This window comes from Oreochromis niloticus, linkage group LG9 (assembly GCF_001858045.2).
Source record: "Oreochromis niloticus isolate F11D_XX linkage group LG9, O_niloticus_UMD_NMBU, whole genome shotgun sequence".
In the NCBI taxonomy this organism is placed as follows: domain Eukaryota; kingdom Metazoa; phylum Chordata; class Actinopteri; order Cichliformes; family Cichlidae; genus Oreochromis; species Oreochromis niloticus.
In genome coordinates this window covers 600,198-610,110 of record NC_031974.2, presented here as the reverse complement: position 1 = coordinate 610,110, position 9,913 = coordinate 600,198, and the positions used below count along the sequence as shown (strand labels likewise).

Sequence of the window (9,913 nt, the reverse complement as noted above, 5' to 3'; positions counted from 1 at the left end):
GGAAACGGCACCCAGACCCAAGAGATGTGACCCTTTCCCCCGGGGTGGAGGCAAGCAGACCGCCCCAGGCTCCGCAGCAGCAGGGAGGCCAATCGGACAGCCAACACCTCCTCCCAGCCCCCCGCCCCGATGGCTAGTAGAGAACGGGGGTGTGTGAAGACCCCATACCTCCCTCCTCCCGCTCATGTGTAGTGTTGCTGCGTGTTGTTCTAAAGTGCATTTAAAACAAGGGAGGGCATGGTGCTGCTGCCAGAGAGCAGCAGGTGTTAGCACGGCCCCTCCCGAGAACCCTCAATGTCTACATGGATTTAAAATTGAGAGGTGGGCACCGGCGCCAGAGGTAGGGTTGAATACACAGACCGTCCTCTGGACGCCGTTAACGTGATCACCCTCAAGGCCCTATATATATACGCTGGTCTAAAGTATGAACAGTTTCTTTATTCTATTTCCAAACTCAGTCACAGATCATATGTTCACTATAATCAATCAAAACTATTTGTACTATTGTAGTGAGCAAAACCAGCATCTTACTTACAGGCATTTAGCAATATTTGCAAACAACAGTTATAAAGCTCAATAATACTCTAAACCGAAACCAATCTCTCTGCACGTCACAGCTCCTCATTTGCATTCACACACACACACACACACCGTCTAAAAATAGAAGTCAGCACTGCCTCAGACTTCTTTCACACAGAGATCTCTTATTTTATATTACAAAGACGTCTTATATTACAACTGCACACATTTTAGGCCTGACATTTTAACACCTAAATAATTTCGACAAATTTAAGTTAACGGTCCAACCGATAAAGTCCAACTTTTTTGTAATCAATTAAGCAGTATCTGTCCAACAGTTTCTGCCCCGATTTCTAAGATCCCTAACTCAATTTAAAAGTGTCCAACACCCAAGGTCCAACCTTTGCTGCCCAAAAAAGTGCAAACACCGTTCCAAACGGTCAAGTGATCCAATTGTCACACAGTGGAAAATTGTGTTTTTATATTTTGTTTTGAATCAGACTGTGTATTGCTACATAGTGATTTTATTTGCATGTTTTATTGTTATAGTGCTATTGCATGATTGTTTATTGATGTTCTTATTGCATGATTTTATCCCCATATTTATACTGTGTTTTGTGTCACTGTATAGTATTCTTTTTTATTCCACTGTGGATTGGACAGATAATTGCGTGCACCTGTGAGGTGGGGGCGTGCCCCCGAGGTGACCTATTGGCCGCCAAACGGACTTAAGGGAGATGGTGAGCGCAAAGACAGAAGAGACACACGGAAAGCGAAGAGCAGGAAACCGAACGTGTGCAGACGAGCGCATGTATAGAAGGACCGGCCTGCCTGTGCGGCGTCACGAGACTTCCGGCGATCGGCCAGCATAACCCGGCGATTCAGTTCTGACGGACAGAATAGCAACAGTGGGAGGCGACGCGTGAAATCCACAGTAGGGCAGAGGGGACGCCTCTGCCTGCATCCGTGAGTATCGCTTTCCCACTGTTGGGCGCTAGGCATGGTTTTGCCGGGGAAGGGTAACAGTGGCTGTGCCGACTACGTTGCTGGCCCGTGTTTGTTGTTTTAGGGCCGGGCTACGAGGGAAGCCGTGTGCGGGTGCGGAGAGTGGCTGGACTGCACGGTCACGCGCCGCCAGGTGGGGATAGGAGCCTCCTCCCTGGCCTTCTGCTGGCGAGATTTTCCCATCCCGGAAGAGGAGCTCCCCTTCTGTCTCTTTCAGCTAAGGAACATTTGCCCGAGTGTGTGTGGTTGGACACTGGGAATAGAGGACTCTGGGGGGGACGTTTTATCGTATAAAAAGGACATTCATTTAGCTTTGATTTTTTTTAATTGTATTTTAATCTCTGCCGGCAGGGCTTTTTAGCGGGTTGGGAACATTTATTTTTATTGTATAGTGGGGATTTTAACTTCTACTTGTGATTCTGGCTGTTCTTCTAAAAAAATAAATGGTGTGTTTAAAGCCGGCCCAGTGTCCGTACTCCGAGCGCTGATTCACTCTCTCCCCTTATGCTTGTATGTATATAGACGTGGTGGCGAAGATTTAGGTCACCAGTTTAGCGGCTACACAATCACTAGCTATTTTGGAGCGTCGTTGTTCTCCACACTTGCCAAGTGAACTATCCCTCCCAGAGGAAAATGCCGAGCGTCCCCGACAAGTTGGAAGCGTCACCTTCCGACAATGCACTTCTTAGCAGTCCAACTGCCGTTCTAGAATAATTTGTAATACTTTGAAACAACAATCAACACCTCAGAACAAGTGTATGACTGACACAGGTCCAACCTATTTCTGTCCAATGGGGACTCTAACCCACAAAATGACCAATTCCCTATTACACTAAATTCACTCAGCAGTCCAACTGCTTTCTCTTTTCATTCCTTTATTCTCTTTACTCAGTACTTGGGACTCGAACCCACTTACAAACTTCCGTTATCTTTATTTCAACTTCAATTCTCATGAGATTTTCATCAAAATCAAAACAGACATTTACCGGCAATTTTTACTGAGTAGACATTTAATTTTATCATCCAATTCAGCACACTTCGGATAAAATCAACAGGCCTGTGCCTACCTCTTTTATAAAGGCGCCTGTCAACTCAGTTCGATTGTCGGATCATGACTGCCGTCCGACCATCCTCGGACCCCGGACCGTCCAAACCTCCAAATCGCTCCCTCCTCAACCACCGGCCAATACACCAAATGTTAAGGGTCCGAAATTGAGGACGAGAGTAAAACAACAATGGTCCAGAAGAGCATGATCAAAACAATTGAGTTTAATGAATACACGCGCGGGGAGATAATTACTGCACACAATCAGCATGTATCTCCGCCCAAAATACACTTCAGATTGCTTTTATAACATCAGGGTATTATAACGCCCCCTCTTGCGTTTACAAGCACATAATTTGCATCTTAAGAACATTATTTGCCTCTTTACAGACAATGATCAATCTTAAGAGATAAATGCAGACACAGAAGTTCCCCTTTCTGGCATCCTTTTCCAAATATGGTGATGAGGTCCCCATGGACTTGTCCTCCTTCTGTCACCTGTTGTCAAGTAAACTCTAGTGCAACATGTTGCTGAATACACTCAGCATATAAGCTTTTGAGATTATAGATTTAACTCAACGATTTAAAGTGGTTATAACTGCACCTGTAATAAACATGTTAATATGTGATTATGATAACCCCTGTAATACAAATTATAACATAATGCCAACAACTTCAATAAATGCTTTGATGAAATGATAATTAATGCAATGATAAAGATGATGGTTATGTAAAATAATTCCTTCCATCCCACAAAAGTAAAAGACTTTCCACACAAGTCACAGCTGTACTTTTTAACTCCACTGTGTATGAGTTGGTGTCTTTTTAAGCTTTCAGGACGGTGAAAAACCTGTCCGCAGAAGTCACAGCTGTACGCTTTAACTGCACTGTGGATCAGTTGGTTTCTTTTTAAGTTTCCAACCTGGGTAAAAGACTTTCCACATTCATCACAGCTATAAGGCATAACTCCACTGTGAACATGTTGGTGTGCTTTTAAGCTTACAGCCTGGGTAAAAGACTTTCCACACAACTCACAGCTGTACGCTTTAACTCCACTGTGGATGAGTTGGTGTGTTTTTAAGCTTTCAGCCTGGGTAAAAGACTTTCCACACAACTCACAGCGGTACGCTTTAACTCCACTGTGGATGAGTTGGTGTCTTTTTAAGCTTTCAGGATGGTGAAAAGCCTGTCCGCAGAAGTCACAGCCGTACGCTTTAACTCCGCTGTGGATGAGCTGGTGAGTTTCTAAGTTCTGAGAAAGGGTAAAAGACTGTCCACACTCATCACACCTGTACGCTTTAACGCCACTGTGGATGAGTTGGTGTATTTTTAAGTTTCCAGCCCGGTTAAAAGACTGTCCACACTCGTCACAACTATATGGCTTAACTCCACTGTGAGCAAGTTGGTGTGTTTTTAAGTTTCCAGCCCAGTTAAAAGACTGTCCACACTCGTCACAGCTGTATTTTTTCTCTCTTTTTCTTTTGTGAGGTTTGTCGGCCTTCTTAGAGCGCTGACTTCTCGCTCCATGTTGGTCCTGCAGTGACAGATACAAAGAGAGGCCGTGAGTCGTGGAACAAACTCAACCTTCAAACTTCCTCTATTAACACTAGTTTTAAACCAAAGGTCGAAGAAGTTCCTTTCCAGTCAATGCACTCGGTACAACACACGTGGTATGGGATATCACGCCTTGCTGAGGAAACCTTTATTCACACCTTTATGGCAGATGATCTGTGATGACGTGTGCACAGCCCCACATGCAAACATATCCCCCTGTCATCAGAGTCACCCCTCATTTATTATACTCTTCAACCTCTCTGAAAACACCTCTGGTGAGATGGGGTAGCTAGCTGTTCCTAGTTACCTCCATTGTCTGCTGACAAGGTTAACTGCCTCTGTTGGTGTTAGCCTCCACTGCTAAGTTGGTGTGTAGGCTGAAAGGGGAAATTTGTAGTTTTCCTGTGGAGCGTTTCACTTTGCATTTTGGTCCAAAAGTATTTATTCAGGCGTGTCCAAAGTCCAGCCCACGGGCCCAGTTTTAATTGGCTCGCAAGTAATTTTATAAATAGAATAGAACATGGCCCGCACTTCAACTTTTGCTTGAGTGTATTGCACTTCTTAGTTTTAACACCAGGGGGAGCTGCTGTTGATCAAGGCAGTTGCTCCACCAAAAAGGACAATCACAAATAAAGTTTTCTGATTCTGATAAAAGTGATATGTTCTTCACCTTTTGTGTTGATGACATTTATTTCCACTGTAGCAGTTGAGCTGAGTCCAAACGGCTGAAAATGTTCACCTGGTGCTCTGCCAAACTCTTCTCCTCCTGCTGATCAGCTGGGACAGAAAACAGTAACATCACAGGGAGACAAGAACACGAGAGGGACGTGTCCCAGGATTACTTTTAGAACAGTAACTGTGAAACTATGGTACTCGTGACCATTGATCGATAGTCACGACATTTGCATATTAACGATCAAGGAACTGACCAGGCCAGCCCATTATTCATTCAGTAGTGCTGGTTTCAGTCATTATGCAAATGTACTGTTCATAAGATTGGGGAAACCTACAGTCAGCTGAGACTGAAGAAGTCACTTGGATGAGAGACGAAACGTTACTCCCACTGAAAACTCCAAATGAAGAGAACGAGTATGCATCAAGATACTTTTAAGAATATGCTTAACATGCACTCTGATTTTAAAAAAATATTTTAAAAAATTCTCTCCATCAATAACAATTTATTGACTGCAAATTGAACGTTGACTCAAAATGACTTTAAATCATCCGGGAAAGATGCATTTGACAAATTATAGACAAAAAAGATCAAAGCTTACCGCCCTACAGCCTGATAAAGGACACGTGTCTGTAATGTGCGTGTCGGATGATCTGATATCGTCGTGTTGGTGTTGTTCCCAGATCATCATGAAAATGTTGTTCCAGGTTCAGCATTGGAAGTGACCAATCACATTATTGTCACCTTATTCTTTTGCGGGCCAAGCCATTCGTGGTTTTATGAAATTCCAATGTTGCAAGGACAATATCAATTCTGCTTACCGTTTATTAAAGGGTCAGGGTCCGTTGATCGGTGACCGAGGTTGTTTATCGCAGCTTAAGTACTGGTCGTTTCTCAATTCTCAAGTACGCGAGTACGTACTCGCGTTCTCGGCGAGTACGTACTGGCCGAGAACGCACGGGAGTATGGACTTGCCGAGAACGCGAGCACGGACTCGCGATTTGTACAATTGGAACACCAGCGTACTTGATGATGTCACAGGTCCGGAGTTTTTACTGCCGTCCCCTCTTAATTTAACTGTGAGTAACATGTTATGAAGCTTAACTTTAATCACAGCCAAACCGGTTTACTCAGGAACAAATAAAACACTGAAATAAACCAAACATTAACATTTAGAAGTGACTAAGTGACTTATATATCATTTTTAACCTCAGTAGTGAAACCTCTATTAATAAAAATAGTGTACATGTACATACGTGTACATACCTTAATAAAAACAAGCAGGTGAGATGTTAGAACGCTTTTATTTTTATTTTAGTGGACACTCAATACTATAGACAGCTTGAAGTTTACACAGCTACATTCTCGCTTGAAAATAACTTAAAAGTTTATTTTGTGACCCAGAAAGAGTAATATTTAAAAGTTTTTAGCCCCGCTCGTCCGCCATTGCCGCGTTTGAGTTTTGGACGAAATGCATTCTGGGATATTTAGCTGTACCAAGTCCACACAAGTCACCACCGATGCATGCTCGATAAAACGGGCGGAGCGAGAACACATCCGGGACTTTTTCGCGTTCTCGGCTTGATGCGTACTTCGAATTGGAACAGTACTTGGTCTCCGACTGATGACGTATCACGAGTACACGAGAACGCAAGTACGCACGGGTACGGATCGGGTAGTGACAAGGCCCACAGTTTTTTTGTTTTGTTTTTTTTTTGTAAAGAACTTTATTTAACAATGAGTATACAACATACGAACAGATGAAGTATACAAAAGAACAGAACATGAACACACAAAACCAGGGGTAAAAAGAAAAAGGTAATAATTATATGAATACACACAAAAATTCACATATATATATTGTTTTGAGAGCCTTTTTGTTGGTGGAGTCTGATATTGATTGTATATACATTTCCACATCCTTAAAAAAATGACAGAAATATGGTGTTTTGTTAGTAAACTTACGGATAACAAATTTAGCTAAAAGTATTAACAAATTAATTATAAAAAAGCATTTATCATTCTTCTTGAGGAACTTAAAAAAACAGAATAAAACATTTTCCCATCGTAAAGAAAATTCCCTTAAAATATGGACAATAACAAACCTACTAAATTCCTTCCAGAATCTCTGTGTAAAAGAACAGTACCAAAAAAGATGTGTCACAGTTTCTGGATGATCCCCACAGAATTAGTATTTATGTCTCTTTTAAATTTTACCATGTAGTGGCTGACTGGATAACATTTATGTAGAATTTTAAATGAGACTTCCTTCACCTAATTTACAATCAAATATTTATGGGGGATCATCCAGACTGTCTTCCACTTGATATCTGGAACATATCGGTTCCAGTAAGATATTATATACGGGAGAGAGACGACATCTTCTTGGAATAAACTACGTATTCTCTTGTTGCTGTTACCAAGTTCCTGTGAAAAGCAGATTTTTCCTATTGGTGACTCAGCTGGACCAGGGAGAGTGACTGAGGTAGATATTGAGCTGTCAGTGTTTTTATATAACATTAAAGTCCCTGAGGGTATGGCACCAAGCACCATTGAGAATTCCTGAACACTGATTGGAAAATTATATAGTGCAATAAAGTCGTTGTAAGTAAGTAGTTGTCCCTCTTTATTAACCAGCTGAGCCACCAATAGGATCCCATTTTGGACCCAAGTTTCCAGGAAAAGTGATTTATTTTTAAATAAAATGTCTCTGTTGTTCCAGATAAGGTATTTGTGAGGTGAGAAGTTGTGTTTATAAATGAGGGTCCACGCTAAGAGGACTTGCTTATGGAAGGATGAAAGTTTTACAGGGAGTTTCTCAACGTTGTAATTACAACTTAAAATAAAATTAAAGCCACCAAAACGAGAGAAAATATGATATGGTATAAAGTTCTAGATGGAGGTAGGGTTTTTAAGAAAATGTTTAGCCCAATTAATTTTGAAAGTGTTATTTAAAGTAGAAAAGTCTAAGACGTTAAGCCCACCTGACTCGTACTTATTCATCACAACAGTTTTTCTAATATAATGCGTACGGTTTTTCCATATAAAATTAAAGAGCATACGGTCAATATCTTTACTAATTTTCTTATCCAGATGTAAGGAGAGAGCAGCATATGTTAATCGGGATATCCCTTCAGCTTTAGTAATTAACACTCTACCTTTCAACGACAAGTCCCTTTGCAGCCACTGGTTGAACTTTTTTAGGGTTTTCTGTATAATTGGAGTGAAGTTTGAAGAGCATCTTGATTTTTGGTCTTTGGATATTAACAGTCCCAAGTATGTGACTTCTTGTTTAACAGAAATATTACAGATAGTATTTGCAGGGCAGTCTTTAATTGCTAGTAACTCACACTTTTTTAGATTTAGGCATAAACCAGAGGCCTCAGAGAAATCTCTAATCACACTAAGAGCTGGAGGGATTTGGTTTGCATTCTTCAAGAAGAGTGTGGTGTCATCGGCTAACTGGCTGATGACGAGCTCCTTATCAGCTATGGTGATTCCTTGTACAACACTGTTTGAAATATTAGTTGCAAGAATTTGTGTACAGAGTAAAAATAAATATGGTGAAATAGGACATCCTTGGCGAACACCATGTTTCAGGTCAAATCTCGGGGTGGAGCTGTTAATCATTTTAATAGAACTATTGCCATTTGTGTATAAGGTTTTTACAGCTTTACAGAAAAATTCTCCAAAGCCAAATTTTTCCAAAGAGTGGAAAATAAATTGATGTTCAATTGTATCAAAAGCCTTATAAAAATCCAGGAAGAGAATGAAGCTATTGTCAGATACCAAATCAGAGTAATCAAGTAAATCCAAAACCAGTCTAATGTTATTAGAAATGTGTCTATTTCTCATAAAGCCTGATTGTGTGTCATCGATAACTGTGTCCAAGACCTCTTTAATTCTGTTAGCAAGTATTAAAGCCATAATCTTATAGTCATTATTGAGCAGGGAGATGGGTCTCCAATTATCAATAAAAAGTAAGTCTTTGTTTGGTTTTGGAATAAGTGTTATGAGACCTTGAGTAAGAGTAGGAGGGAGGGTGTTATTCTCTATACTTTCTGTAAAAACCTGCAGTAAAAACGGAGCCAGGAGATTAGAAAATGATTTATAAAACTCTGCAGTCAAACCATCTGTGCCGGGAGATTTATTGGCCTTAAGTGCAGAAATGGAATTACAGACTTCCTCCACAGTCAGAGGGCTGTCACAATAATTTCTATCTTCCACAACAATAGATTTAAGGTTTTTAACATTATTGAAAAATTGTGTTGAGACAACAACATTATATTTTGAGTTATATAGTTTAGAATAGAATTTGGCACAGAAATGTGAAATTTCTCTAGGATTGTCAGAGACAATGCCATTAATATTTAGTTGATGAATAGAGTTCATTTTTGATCTGTATTTTTCAAGCCTGAAAAAGTAAGCAGAATTTTGTTCGCCCTCCTCCAGCCACCTCTTCCTGGATCTTACAAAAGCACCCTCAGCCTTGCGTCGATATAAACCGTCCAATTTATTTTGAAGTTCTAGTAAACTTAATTTATCTTCCTCTGAGATTTCTTCTGGGGACTTCTGGTAATAAGAGGCAATTCTGCTTATCACTTCTTGTTCTTCAGCTTTCCTTAATTTAGTAATTTGACTCCCATATCTTCTCAAGAATTTGCATACTTCAAATTTAAAAAGTTCCCAATTGGTACAAAAGGACTTCTCTCTGTTAGCTTTATTCCAATAATAAACAATTAATTTATTAATCTGCATGTTAACCATTTTATCTTTTAGTAAAGAATTATTTAACTTCCAATAAGAGAATTTATGAGGTATATTGTCCAGTGTAAACATTTGGACGTTAATGTGAATTGCTCTATGATCAGTGAGGGGGGTGGCAAGTATATTAACGGTAATATTATCTTTATCAATACAGTCAGAAACAAGCCAAAAGTCAATACGTGATTGCCTGGATCCTGTCTTATTGCTCCAAGTAAAGATTCTATCATCTGGAAATTTTTCTCTCCAAATATCCACAACATTAAATTTTCCCATAAAATTTTTTAAGTTTGCAATGTATGAAGACTGCTGCCCTGGAGGCCACCTGTCAACCGTATTGTCTAAAGCGATGT

The 9,913-nt window shown here is 40.4% G+C and overlaps 1 long non-coding RNA gene across 1 annotated transcript; it reads left to right on the top strand.

The window, feature by feature from the left end:
• Nucleotides 1–963: 963 nt before the first annotated feature.
• On the top strand, nt 964–1,992 carry LOC112847744 (uncharacterized). The gene is made up of 2 exons (XR_003221500.1): nt 964–1,485; nt 1,589–1,992. It is a non-coding gene; the product is annotated as an uncharacterized LOC112847744 (long non-coding RNA).
• The last annotated feature ends 7,921 nt before the right edge of the window (nt 1,993–9,913 follow it).